This window comes from Podarcis tiliguerta, assembly GCF_965153285.1.
Source record: "Podarcis tiliguerta genome assembly, chromosome: 1".
NCBI lineage: Eukaryota > Metazoa > Chordata > Lepidosauria > Squamata > Lacertidae > Podarcis > Podarcis tiliguerta.
In genome coordinates, this window is record NC_139534.1 from 69,543,382 (window position 1) to 69,558,084 (window position 14,703).

The window sequence follows — 14,703 nt, forward strand, 5'->3', positions numbered from 1 at the left end:
ATGCTGCAAGATTGCTCATAATGAGGTCAACCAGGCTAGCAACTGAATTTTACTCAAACACCAGGCTAAGACATGACTACGGGTTTTACCCAGGCCTTTGGTACTTATGGTAACCTCTGCTGTGGCACTCATCATTTAGTGAGGTAGAGTAGGACTTAACCTTCTTAACAGTGTTGGTGATGAGAGAGCATCATCCACTACACCTGAGGGTAGCTGGCTAGTTTAATGTGTGCAGGGCAGGCTGTGTAGTACACACAGCTCTGTCCTCCAGCAACTCATCAGTGCTCTGTTTCCCCAGCACATTCTGCCTGGGACAGCTGCCTCAATCTGTCCAATAGTAGGGCTGGTCCTGTGCTCTTGCTTAGTTTGAACTACTCGGATTGCTTACTCAGAGTAGCAAATATTATATTTGTTTAGCACTTATATTAGGTTTAAAGGTGACTCATAAGCAGAGTCAGTATGGTTCAGTGGGTAGTGCTGTAATTAGACCAGGAGACCTGGGTTCTTCAGTTCCCCTGTCAAGCCGATTAAAATCACCGATTGACCTCTGGCCACTGAGTAAGTCTCAACTTCACTGTGTTACAGCATTGTTTCCAAGGATAAAATGGCATCAGTCGAAGCATACCATGCCAAGTGCTTAGATGGAAGGACAGAATGCAAATTCAACAAACAAATTCTACTAAATTTATGTATGACCATGTACCTATGGTCATGGTTATTAATAAATCTAACTTCTTCCAACTGTAGAAGCTGAAGAGGAAATTGCTAGAATTGAAGCAAAGTGCACAGGCACCCAGGATAACCTGAGCAAAGCAGTAATAAGCAATGAGAATTCTGAAATGGCTCCGTTCCACTGGACATTTAATTAAATTAAAATGCTCCCATCCAAAGCTCATTTAGCACCTGATTTTCAGCAGTGACCTCTAATAAATTGAGCCTGTAATTCTGTAACCACAATGAATTGAACAGTAATTTGCTGAGTGAATTAACAAGCTGTTAGACATCAGAAACCACTGGCAGTACCTGTGGTTTACACTGGATGCAATAATTTATGAGCACAAAAATTACACCCACAAAATTAGGGATAAGTTGAGGCTACTTTTTATACACAAAATCAGATCTAGGGCTTAGATTAAAAATCCTCCCATAGTAGGATGTATTAGACTTAAAGGGCAGATGATCAGCCACTGCCTACTCTAGGCCCATTAAGGCTTTCTGGGTGACGCTTCCCAAAACGATCCCATGCAGGAGCTGTAATATCTATAAGCTGCTTGCCTTAGAGCTCTGATTGCACGGCGGGTGTCAACACAGATATATGTGTACTGACATGGAGGCTCTCCACATACTTGGACCAGTCCGTGTAGGGAGCAATTTATAAGCATGGTGGTCATTATAAATATTTCGGGACTGGCAATATATGGAATCCGTTTCAGAGGCTTCTGTCTTATCTCAATTAGTTCTTAGAAACCCAAACGGACGGACAACCCACAACTTCCTTGGCATTTTGAGCCACTGCTGAACCGTATTTACACTCAGGGTTAGATAAAGCCTTTATTTGTTTGCCTCAGCTTCTTCGCTCCAGCGCTGCCTGTCTCCACAATGGCAGGCAGCAGTTTTCCTTCCAGTTTTCCCAACATGGTTGCTGTTTTCTAATCCTCCTCCTAGATTAAATGAAATATAAACCCTCTGTGCTATTGTCACTAATTTTCTTACTATATCAGATTTGCAGTGCACAATCGTTTACAAATCCTGAGTATCTAGTTTGTCCGGTTCAGTTAGTTTTTGTCAGGATCAAATCTAAACTAACTCACCACCTAATCCTTCCTCAAATTTATGGAGCAGAATGGTAAACATATTGCGAACTTTCTGAACAGTATCACCTAAATCTAACATAGAAACACTCTTCTACATGCAGACTAATTTTCTGAACCACCTCCAGTATTCAGGTAGCATCAAGTTCATGTGCTTCCTTCCCCCAACAGGTGATTTATGCTGTCAGAGCCAATTATTTCAATTGGTCACTCTGGTGAAATATAACTCATCGTTTTTTACTGGCCATGTCTGTTTATCCTCCCCTGCTCTGTGTCTTTGTCCTTATTCTTCTTCTGCTGAGTCAGTTCCCAAATGTTATCCCTTCCTAACTCTGGGTCTGTTTTCTTAACACATTAAGTTCTGCCACTACTGATACAATATAGTAGTCTCAATCTTCTGTACAGGAGGAACATCTCATGTTTAACAGCAGGCAACTACACAAAAAGGAACTCTAGATACTTAGCAGAGCATTTAAGCGTGCGCGCACACACTTACATATATACCCATTGTCATCATCATTCCATGTGAATGGATGGTGCTTGATAAGTGACTTAGGTTGCCTGCTAAGACAACTTTTCAAACCCAATTTATCTGTATATAGCAAATGAGATTTAATTGGAACCCACAGCATGGAACACCTTTGCTCTCAAGCATTTCATTGTGGGGTTTTCAATAAAAAGTTCACTTGCCATTATTTAAATTATTAGGCTTGGCCATCTTTAAAGGTAAAGGTAAAGGGACCCCTGACCATTAGGTCCAGTCGTGGCCAACTCTGGGGTTGCAGCGCTCATCTCGCTTTATTGGCCAAGGGAGCCGGCATGCAGCTTCTGGGTCATGTGGCCAGCATGACTAAGCCGCTTCTGGTGAATCAGAGCAGTGCACGGAAATGCTGTTTACCTTCCCGCCAGAGCGGTACCTATTTATCTACTTGCACTTTGACGTGCTTTCGAACTGCTAGGTTGGCAGGAGCAGGGACCGAGCAACGGAAGCTCACCCCGTCATGGGGATTCAAACTGCCAACCCTCTGATGGGCAAGCCCTAGGCTCTGTAGTTTAACCCACAGCGCCACCCGCGTCCTTCTAGCCATCTTTAGGTTAAAGTAAAAGAACAAAGAAAAAAATTACCCGATTAATGAAGTTTTTGCTCTCTCAGTGCTACTTTATTTATTGATTGGTTTTACCTTGTGGGCTTATAGCCGAATAAAGTATCTGAATCTGAATCTCTCTCAGTCCAGTAGTACAGTTGTCCAGAACTATTGTCTAGCAGAGGCAGAAGAGGGGAGGCGATGTTCACAGTGCCATATTCAGACCGGAAGTGAATCAATTTGATTTCTACTGAGATGCTCTAGCATTGTATCACTCATTTTGTCCCTGTCTGAGGTTTATTCTGAGTTAATGCAAGTGGGCTTGGTGGAGTTGCTCACTTTCTGAATCTCAGAAGCAACATAAAGCAAGCAATGCAAAAAAGAACAGGCAGAAAAGTTAAACTTTGTATCAGTACACAGCTGAACAATATTTTTATTAGGCTCAACCAGAATGTTGCAAAACAGTTCGTGTACTTTCAAGTTATCCAGGACTCTGAATCAGGCTAAATGTTGTAGCCTGGTAGAAAGGGCTTGTTCTCACCAGAACTTATTGTGTGTTTGCAGCTCACCAGAGCTTATTGTGTGTATTCTCATAAAATTTGCATAACCCACATGATGTTGCCCTCAAACAACATCAATCTGGATGCTTTTCTCCTGCAAATTTGGTGCTCCCCAACATGGGGACAATTTGATATATTGGGATAAAGCAAACTGCAACTGGAAATAGTATATAAATATTTTAACTTGGTGTTTATACAATTCTTTCACATAAAACACAATTTAGGGGCAAACTAGATAAAATTTAAGGATAATCTGCTTTCTCCACAAGCCTCTTTTTAAAGAAGTGTGTGCGTGTGCGTGTGAAAGAGGGGGGGAGGGGGAGAGAGAAAGATCAGAGTGCCAGGCAGGTCTGATTTTTTCTCAGGTTTTGCCCTCAGGGAAAACTATATGGGAAACACCTTATCTTTCCCCTCACGATTTGGAAAGCATGATTTGGAAACCCACCCTCACTCACTGCTCCAAAAAAAATTATAGCCATCTCTCCATGGTACATTTTAGTTTAAAACTGGAGACTGGTCACTTATTTTGTCTAGCTTGGCCCTAAGAACGCCATTTTTACACAACAACAAAAGTTATCTAATTCAGAAGTGGTTATATACAAAGGAAATTGTCCTGCTAACAATCTAATCTTACTCAGGATGACTATCTGTGCCCTTTAATTACACACAGAGAACAACATATGTCAGGATGAGTAGCAGAGACCAGCATCAACCAATATTGGGTGAGGGTGGTTAATTCTGCTGTGCCAAGCACCACTGCCAATTTTGTCCTTAGCGGGGGCTAACAATAGCTCTACACCAATTGCCAGAAATCTCTGTCAGGGAATAACTCTGTTAGTCAGAACCTATCTCTCAAATAGCTTACAGCCACCAGATTCTTCCCTTTTCCAGACACGGAAGGAGATGTGATTCTAAACATGCCTACTTGGATGTAAGGCTATTGCAATCAATTTGGCTTCCTTCCAAGTAAATTTTAAAAATGAGTTTCTTGTCAGATGGTGGCTAAAGCTCTGACCAATATAAGCTAGGCCTCCAATCTAATCTGTGTGTTTGCATGCCACTTACATACATTTGAAACACATGACTCCCCACACCCATCATTCTGGGAAGTGCAGTTTATCCCAAAGAGCTATGGTTCCCCATACTCAATAAACTACAATTCCCATGATTTTTTTGTGGGCGCCCACGTGCTTTAAATGTATGGCAGGCACAGGCAAACTCGGCCCTCCAGATGTTTTGGGACTACAACTCCCATCACCCTAGCTAACAGGACCAGTGGTCAGGGATGATGGGAATTGTAGTCTCAAAACATCTGGAAGGCCGAGTTTGCCTATGCCTGATGTATGGTATGCATGCAACTATACATTGGCCTATTTCACATCAAGTGCATACAAAGACATGACACCATTTTTCATTTTAGAAAAGCCACTGTGGGAGGGAGCTTAGAAAGCAAAGAAGTACTGTGAGCAAGGGAGCCTCTAATTCTTTGCTGCTTTTCCTATCCAAATGTTTTTCCCCTCATGGGTTTCCAAACATGTAGAAACTTGAAGTTGAAGTCCTGTGTAGGGAGAGGAAGGGGCTTAGCAGAGAGCGAGATGAAGCAGGGGGGGGGGAATGGAGAAGGGAAGTATGCAAAAACTCTTTTCACCTTGGTGTTTATCTGCACTACATAATCTCTTCTGGAGATTTCAAAAATGGCTTGGGGTTTGCATACATATTTTCCATAATGTGCAGTTAGTCCGTTACTGAAAGACCCACCCCTTGAACAGTAGACACATTCTTGGTCACATGCGTGGAGGGAGAGCATTCAGTAAAGGGTTAACCCACCCAGCCACCCACTGAAGGCAAGGACAGAAAGTGTGGTACCTCTTATGAGAAGTCTCCATCCATGTTCAGTAGCTCTTGTTCTGCCTTCAAGAAAAGCAAGGCTTCTCTGCTGCTCTCAATCTCCACCACTTTTTCCTTAAGATGTTCCCCATCACCCACCCACTCTTAGCTAGGAGAGGGAGATTTTCTCTAGTTGGGACCCAGACACAGCAGGTTCTCTGCTGCAGAAATTCATGGAAGACTCCTTGTTCACTTGCCTCTCAGACTATTCAGTTACATTTGGGGCAGTTTAAAATTAGACTATTCTTATCCCCTTATCACCCTTACACCAAACATTTTATTAGGAGCAAATGCCAAATAAATATAGAAATAATACATGTATTTACTCTACTGATGCTGTTGCACTTGGGACTTTTCCGTAGTCCTGAAAGCTGCCATGGACCCTCCCTCATTGAATGCTTCCACGAAGAAGGTAGGGGATACAGGAGCCTTATTAGTAGGAAAAGGACTGCATTTCTTCTGATGAAGACAGGCTTGCATTTCACTTTAATCCATCTTTTGTAGCCAAGGCTAATTTGGCTTTCCATAAGTCAGAGGCTTGCGTTGCCAAACTTTGCTTGAGCCCAGTTCACCAGGAGAAATTTAGGGACAATCCAAGTTCTTCATATAAATAACGATTAAGCCTCACGGAATTGTTGGGGGCAACAAAAAACCCAAGGGCTGATCCTTAGTAGAGTCAAGATACACTGACTTGTGATTTTCATCCTACAGTTCATCCAACTGATCTAGCTACAACAGTGATTCAAGTCCCCCCCCCCCCGCCAATCCCTCATCAACTTTCTGCTTTCAAAAACATTCTAGTCTGATTAAGAACTCTGGAGAACTTGAAAGTGTGCTCACTATTTTGAATATTTTAGTTGGTTTTAATAATTCTTTGTATTTATCTTTACTGTTTACTACAAAATAGTCTCAAAGCAATTTTTTAAAAGAAGCATTCAGTAACGAATTTGAAATATAGTTAACATAGTTAATTAAAAGTGCTCAGCATGCAAAAATATAGAAAGGACAAAGTCTCCCACCCTATCCTGAACCCCTGGCCTACCTGCCAACAAGTCCAAAGTTCAAAGTCTAAGGGTCAGTCCACACAAGCAAAGGAAACAGGAAACACAGTCCAGGGTCAAGCCAAGTAGCCAAGTCTGAAGTCCAAGATACAGTCCAGAGTCAAACCCAAAGCACTGTCCCATAGAGCTTCCAAGCTTAGGTCCATCAACATTGGTGTCACGGTCCGGTTCATGGGCGATTGAAGTCATGGCAGGGGACATCAGGACCGGGGGCAAGATGGTGGGGTGGGAGCAGGAACGGGAGTCCAGAAGCCAGAAGTCAGGAAGCCAAGAGTCCGAGGGTCAGGAAGCAAGGAGTCAAGAAGTCAATGGTCCAAGGACCAAGAAGAAGGTAGTCAAGAAGCCAAGGTTCAAGGATCAGGAAGCAAAGAGCCAAACTCAGCAAGGCAGGAAGCATGTTGCTGTGGCAAAGAGACAAAGGGAAATGATGACCTTATATCCCTTCCCAGCTCTTGCCACCAGGTGCAGTGAGTTACCAATTGGCCTCACCTGTGAGGCCATGCCTTGCCTCTTCAGAACAAACTTAGGAAGGCCCCAGTCCTGCAAAGTTCTATTGGTCAGAGGGCCTGGCTCCTGCACACACACTTAACAATTGGCAGATGAGCAGACACAGCACCTCTGCTCTGCTTCCCTTTGGAACTTGCATGCTGATTGCAGCATCTGAGCTTGATGAGGCATGTGACCCTCACCTGTTCAAAGCTCACTCCAACTGAGGTATCATACACCTTCTCCCAAAGCTAGCAAACCTCACCTAGACAAGAGAACTGAGTTGTGGGCCCTTGTCTGCCTCAACCTCCTAGAGCACCCCTTCCACCCCACTCCTCAGAGTCCACCATGTTCATGGAGATGGGGGCCCCTTTGGCTCTGGTGATGGGTCCTGATGCTCTGGTTCTTGTACACTGACCCTCATCCCATCACCATCCTCCATCACCCTGTGAGTCCTTCCTTCCCCATCCCCTGCTTGTCCTGGTGTATCCCAGTCCTGGCTATACTCCACCCCCCAGAATCCTCTTCCTCCTCCCCATTGTCCTGCCAGTTCATGACACCACATAAAAGATGAACACCAATTAAGAGCAAAAATGCCCAGGTGAATAAGAACATCTTCACCTGGTGCCTCAAGGTTGATAGCAATGGGACTAGGTGCATCTCTCTGGGGACAGCATTCTATGGTCTTGGAGCCACAACTGAAAAGGCCCTATCTTATAGTGCCACCCTCTCCACCTCCCTTAGAGGTGGCACACAAAGTGCCTTAGATGATAAATGAAGTGTCTGGGTGGGTTCATGTGTGGAGAGGCAATGCCTAAGGTGTTGGGGTCCTGAGCCACATCAGCCTTTATAGGTTGAAATCAGCCCTTTGAATTGAGCATGGAAACTTAATTGGCAGTCAATGCAGTTGGGCCAGAATTGGTGTTATGAGATCAAATCTACTTCCTGCCACAATCTGGCCATAGCAAAAGCTGCAGTTTCCAAACGCATTTCAAAGATAGCCCGATGCATTGCAGTAATCTAATCTGAAAGTTACCAGAGTGCAGACAATAGAATCGAGGCTATACCTGTCCACATAGTGACAATAATGGATCAAAAACTACCCCCAAATGTGACCTCCTCCTTTAGGGGGAGTATGACCCTATCCAGAACAGGTTGAACCCCAGCTGTCTGAGCAAAGGAAGCACCTATGTACAATGCCTTATCTGGACTGAGCTTCAGTTTATTGGCTCTCATCCAGTCCATCAGCAGGGCCAGACATTGGTCTAGCACCTCTATTACCACACCTGCCAATGGAGAAATAGAGTTGCATTTGCTGAAAACCCAATCCCAATCTCCAAACGGCTCCACTCAGCAGTTTAATGTAGATGTTGAACAGTTATATGGGATAAAACAGATCCTTATGGCACCCCACATTGGAGAACAAATGGGGCAGAGCAGCATCCCCCAAGACGGCCATCCAAGTAGGACTACTTGCTGATTATTTCAAAAGAAGCTGAGAGATCAACGATCACCAACAGGATCATCATACAGGGGGACAACACTAGCAAAAGTATTTTCCATCTAGTGTATTTTGGAATGGTTCTATGCTGTGTTTTCTTCTATGTCAGGAGTTGGCATCTTCTTTGCACCTGGGGGGGGGGTCACATGAGAGTGTCCCACCTTAGTGGGCCACATGCCAGTGGGTGTGGGTGGTAGTGGTGGGCACGTGTAATGAAACACACATTCAACAACCACACACTCATGCAACACTCTTTCATTCACATAATGTAACATTTGCCCCTGCACCTCATAATTCTGATGCAGCTAAAATCGCTAAAGTGGGGGAAAGTGGGTTGGACTTCCTGGGGCTTGGCAGGCTGCATGTGGCCTGTCTGCATGTGCTCCACCTGCTTTTCTTACGTTTCCCTTGTCTCCCAACTTCTTTTAGGCTGCATCTGCTGCTGTTGCAAAGAATTAGGAAGCAGATTACAAGGCACTTTGTACCACATAAACCAGAAATCCTGTAGTGTGGTGCAGCACACCAGTGTAAGTATGAAATGGTTAAATACTGGACGTCACTGAAGGTGTACGATTCAGAACAATGAAAGTGGAGAGGGGGATGCTACTTTTGTGTTAAAGGGTTGAGTTAATGGTGCCATTTCTGTAGTGCCCTACACTTCTATTATTATGGTTGCAGTGTGGAATGTTGGCTGTTGCAACATTGAACTGTTTTGTTTTAATCATGTTCTGAGTTTGCTACTTTCTTTGTACAACTGATGAACTTTTGTTAAATAACAAAGATCTGGTTTTGTCAGCACCGCAGGAGAATTGTATTTGTGGATGGGGAAACAGAAGTCTGGAATTTGGGGGTTATTGGAAGGAGAAAATAGCTGCAGACACTTCAGAGTGGCGAGCTTCTTTTTCTATTGTGCTTGTAACATTGAACTTATATGTTCTTTCACAGCTGTCGTGACAAATCCAGCTGCACCAGGAGGTACTCTACCAAGGGGAAGCCAAGAAGAGCAGATCTATGGGCAAAAATCCAAGAAGGGACAGGCTAAAGTGATGAGGAAGAGACAACATCATTTACAGGATGCAGCCTAAGTGAGAAGTTGAAAGCACAATGGATGGGGAACAGAAGGGAGGTTGAAAGAGGAGACTGGATCAGAGGAATGAAAGTTAGAATAACTTTCCTAAGTAATTCTCTATAAGAAACTATCTTGAATTAAACTGACCGTCTACCCTAGCAGCCTCCCATACTGGGAGACTTCATAAGGAATCGTTTCCAAGATGACATTGGGCACGTGTACCGACTGCATGCTTCCTATATTAATTGTTTTGGTGGAGAGGCATGTCTTATCTTGCCTCCTTATTCCCTTTCCATTTCTCCCATAAACATCTATCCTGGCAGAAAGGCTGCCCTGGATGTTTGGCTTGTCACTATTCTGTAACAAGTAAAAGGATATCCATTCTATTTAACACTGACTGATTAACATTCTATGGCCTTTTAAATGTGTTTGGGGGAAGAGTTATTGGTTTGCTTTTGCTTTATTATGTATTTTGTGTTCTCATTTTGAATGTTTATGTTGTGAACCACCATGTGATCTTTGGATGAAGGGCAGAATACAAATTTAATAAATAAATAAATAAATAAACAAACATTCCTAAGTTTTAGGTATTTATGGAGGTATTTTTTTAAAAGGCAACTCTTCTAGCCATATGAATAAACTCTGTTCCATATCTGGCATGGGTTTCTGAAGCAGAGTAAAATCTTCAGCAATGGGACAGGGAGAAAAAATTATTTTTAGGATGGCAACTGAAAGTTGCAATAACACAACTGTTCTGATTTGCTCGGTAGGATACTGATTTTTATAAATCTTTTAATAAAGAAATACCAATTTTCACTTAAAAAGCACCAAAGTGGTGTACAACAATGAAATAAAAATACAAGAAAAGTACAGCAAGCTGCAATGAGCAGAGGACAGTTGGTCCAAAATTAATTTCCAGTAAATGCTCGCATGAATAAAAAACGTCTTAACTTCTGATGGAACATAATGTCAAAGGTGTGCACTGTATATGAGGGGAAACTATTCCATTGCATGTATGTTCTATGGCATCAGAATATAATGGTCCTGGTTGAGGGCATAATCCTATAAATTTGGGATTACCGGTAAGTCCCGCAGAACGCAGTGGTGCTTACTTATGAGTAGACATTTTTAGAATTGCACTATATGCTCTTTGTTCTACGCCCCCAAGAAAGTGCCCGTGGCAAACATTTCCCCCGTGTGTGGCACATTTTTAATGTCTCTCCTTTCCACGTGGAACTCAGACAGTTAATTGCAAGTGACTTACAACAGCTCCCTCGGGAGTGCATTTCCACAAGGGTGCGATGCTGTCGCAAGGACAAGAAAGGCACGCGATATGGACTATCGCGAGCAGGGCGATGCAAAGCTCCAGAGTCGCCTGCGCTTTAGCCCTCTCGGACCACAAACGGCAGTTCTTTTCCAGGTTGCTGTCCCGATTTTACGTCTAACTGAGCGTCTCTGAATCGTGATTGGTTTGTTTATCTTTGTGCATGTATTTCTAAATTTTGCAAAAAATAAAATCAATTGAAAAAGGACGACCCGACGCTCCTTCCTCCATTTCACGAGGAAAGCGCCAACTCCGGCTCTCCAAAAGCGCGCGCGACCCAGCCCTAGAAAGTTTGCATCAGCCTCGTCCGTCCCCAGGGCGCTGCAATCCTGTTGCCTGTATCCTCCGATGGGAGTCGCAGCTGGAACGATCCTCTTCCCTCTTCCCCCTCTCGGTGCGCCAAGCCAGCCACGCTCCGCCTTCCCGATTGTGCCTCGGCATGTGAGCGGAGGATCCCATTTCAGCGCCGCGCTCTTGCCCTCCGGCTGATGCTCAGGTGGCTCTCGGTGACCTCTTCCCCCCGCCCCTCCCCACGCGATCTGATCTCTCCCTCCCTCTCCCCAGAAACTCCTCCCCTCCCCTCTCCGGCTTCCTCCTCCCCGGACTTTCCAATGAGGTCACCAGCTGCTCGGTGGCTCCTCCCCTCCGCCTCCCCGGGCTGTCGCGGCCCGTGGCTCCGCCTCCGCTGTCGAGAGTCCGCTCCTCGCGTTCATTTCATTCCTCTTCTCATTCCGAACATTCTTAGCATCGCTCGCGCCGCACAAGCCCGTTTCGAAAGCCCAGCCCGCCCTGCCCGCCACCGGTCTGGGGGCAGTCACGAAGCACTGGCAAGGGCTTGCAATAATCCCGCAAGCCAACAAGCTTGTAGAGCCCAAACACACACACACACGCACACACATTAAGAGATTTCTCTCTCTTTTTCCAAATAACCACCACAACAATAATAATAGCAACAACAAGCAAAAAAAAAATTTTTTTAAAAATCACCTCCCCCCCAAAATTACCAAACAACACCAAGGCTTGGAAATTAAGCAAGCCAAGTCCCCAGGGGAAAGCTGGAAGAAGTTTGCAATTGAATTGCAAAAGGCTGGTGGTGTTTGCAAAGGTGGGGAGTGGAGTGGAGGTAAGTTTTGTGCGGGTCTGTGTCTGGCTGTTTGTTGGGGCGCGTGGGGGCTGGAGGGAGCTGGCTGCTTCCCTGCAGATTTCGCGTTGCTTTGTGTGGCAAGGAGAGGAGCGGGGGGGGGGGCTTGTCCTCTGTTATTTACTTGGGAGAATCATGCCGATCGTCCCTCTTTCGTTCCTTCACGACCCCCTCCTCCTCCTCCTCTCTTCTCAATCTCTGCAGGTGATCTGGGAAATGTGAGGGGGGGGGGGCAAAATAAAACGAAATCCGGAAAGTCGCCTTGGGAGGTGGAGGGAGTTGTTTCTGAGTGGAGTTTTGGCTGCTTTGGGGGGTTTTCAGGCAGAGCTGCAACAGGCGGCCGTTCCTCTCTCCCTCTCTCGCTCTGCTCCTTCTTGCTGTTGCTGCTTTCATTTAGTTGCCTGAGTCACTGCTTTGCAGCCTGGGGCGCGCGCGCGCGCTCGCGCCCTCAAACACACACACTCACTCTTTCGCGCGCGCACACACAGACAAATCTTTGGCATTTTTCACATTTTTCGCCAAGAAGGAATAAGTTGGGAGCAGATCAGGCCTTGCAAAGTAAATTGATCCTACCCCTCGAGTTTCTCTCCCTAGTGCCGAGCTTTGGAAAAGTGGCTGGATCTGAGATTTGGCTGGCTTTTTAGAGCTTTGAGTTTTTGCTTTTTGCTTTTCTCTCTCCCGCCCCTTCTTCCCTTTTTAATTTCTTTTCCCTCTTAAAGATGAAAGAAGGAATGTTCTCTTTTGCTGCTTCTTTGCTTTCTCCAGAGCTGCTGCTGCTGCTGCTGCCACTGCTGGTTAATTGCACATTCAAGTGGAAAATTTTCCGGAGTCAGCAGAAACATTGTATCCAAAAAAGACAAAGTCGCAGTTCCAACAAAACGCGGATATTGTCCCTGGAAAACTTCCTTTCGGTAGGAACCCTAGGATTATTTATTTCCCCTTAACCTTTTAAAGGGATCTTGCACATCCCCTCTTTACACATTAATGGAGCTGCTTCCCAGAGGGCAGAAAGTAGTCTTTGTTCACAGAATTCACACTTTCAAAGAAAGGAAGTCCACTTAGTCTTGGTGGGAAATTAGTTTATCACAATCCAAAACAAAACACAAGAAGGCACAGAGAGAGAGAGAGAGAGATACTGTGTTACTCCAACAGTAAAACTCAGATTCGAAGGGGTGTTGGGGTGGAAGGAAGCACACACAACCCTGGACTTGATTTAATAGATTTATTTAATGCTCATTGGTGTCACTGTATAAAAATATTTATGAAACAATGAAATACCAGCCACCTGTGTTTCTCAGGAGAGTCGTTAAACGATTAGAAGCAAGTATCTGTTTTTGATTTGGGGAAATGAAAAGTGACCTCAATAAATGTTTCAAAAGTTAGCGAGCAGGTATGTTCTTTATTTTCTCATTGTAAATGGCTGCTAGTGATGTAAAATATGGAAATCTTCTAAAACATTTCCTAGATCACACTTCATTTGCACGGGGTGGCTTTAAAATATTATACATGTAAATTCTGATTTAAGGTGGCCAATAAAAAAAAAAAGTAGCTCTGCTAAAACTCCTTATCAGGAGCACTTAGCATTTTATTCCCTTTGCTGATAAAAAAGGAAAGATAGCACCCTTAGCTGTAGTTTTCTGAGATACATACATATAAGTATCAAGCGTGGTTTTTTAAAAAAAATTAATGACTGCATTTTCTGAATTTAATATAGATTTTATATTGATGTGTAAATCTTATGGTAGCTTGAATTTGCTTAAAGGGAAGGATAATTATGTACAATGCAATGGGAACACAAATAGTAACTGGAGACATGCTCTTATATCATGCAACTTTTTTTGTTTTTTAATAAATCCTAAATTTGGAATGGCTGCCCTTGGGTACATAGTGTTTTGCCATCTCTATAAATAGTTGGGAAATACCACTGCAAGGACATTAGACTGTATTGATGGTGCATGCTAAGGAGATTTCAGATAATTCAGAGGGCAATGTTACATTGCCTTATTCCAGAGGCTGCCTCTATATATGCATGCGCCACATATTTTTCAAATGGAATGTTGGGAATTCATAACACTTCAAAAGGTGAACAGAAAGCTCTTCAGGCCTATCTGAATTTTAGAGCTGATTCAAGGGTATTATCTTTTTTTTATTTTAAGGAAATTCTGTTGGCAGTTAGACAAGCTTTCACAATTCTTTTTCTGTGCTGATTTGTTGACAATATAATTTATAGCTTGGAGGCACTAATTGCATTAAATATTTTAGATGCATCCAGGAAGATCAAATATCTGGTGTATTGATTAGCACCCTATTTTGACCATTGTAATGGCTTTTATGTTTTTCTTTATGCGGAATGACATTAAAGTATTAATGAGACAGTAGTGTACCTCATTGTTAAATTTGCCTAGTGTTCGCAAATAGTTTTAGATGCCTAGTGCTGCTGAAAATATGAAAAGTATGTTTGATACATGTTTGATATGCCTTCGTTTTGTATGCAGTACCAAAACCTGGAATGCGTCCACTAAACTTATCACAAGGAGGAGACTCGAGTGAAATGTTGGTTTTATGTGGGCTTTTTAGTTGAATCGTATCTGCTTTTAGGGAAGTTTAGTAAACAGTGGAAAAGAACAGTCCTAGCACAAGCGAGATCTGGGTCCTTAGTGAATTCCAGCTGGAAGGGTTTTGGTGTTTGAAGAATGTATGTGTGACTGGAAACCTACTTTAATACTTTGAAAGTCGACTTCTTTCTCTCTCTTGTTTGGATGATGATCTAGGTCTAGG

At 43.7% G+C, this 14,703-nt stretch overlaps 1 protein-coding gene across 35 annotated transcripts in view; it reads left to right on the plus strand.

Annotated features, from left to right (window-relative positions):
• The first annotated feature begins 11,462 nt into the window (after positions 1–11,462).
• Positions 11,463–14,703, plus strand: part of TEAD1 (TEA domain transcription factor 1) — a 167,329-nt gene continuing 164,088 nt past the window's right edge. For 7 of the 35 annotated variants that reach the window (XM_083422995.1, XM_083423018.1, XM_083423008.1 and 4 more), the window contains exon 1: positions 13,081–13,315. The gene's annotated coding sequence lies outside the window, so the exon portion shown is untranslated. Of the gene's footprint in view, positions 11,908–11,997; positions 12,130–12,690; positions 12,837–13,080; positions 13,316–13,859; positions 14,008–14,703 lie in introns of those variants that run through there. The other 28 variants (XM_083422993.1, XM_083423016.1, XM_083422986.1 and 25 more) reach the window with 14 other exon arrangements.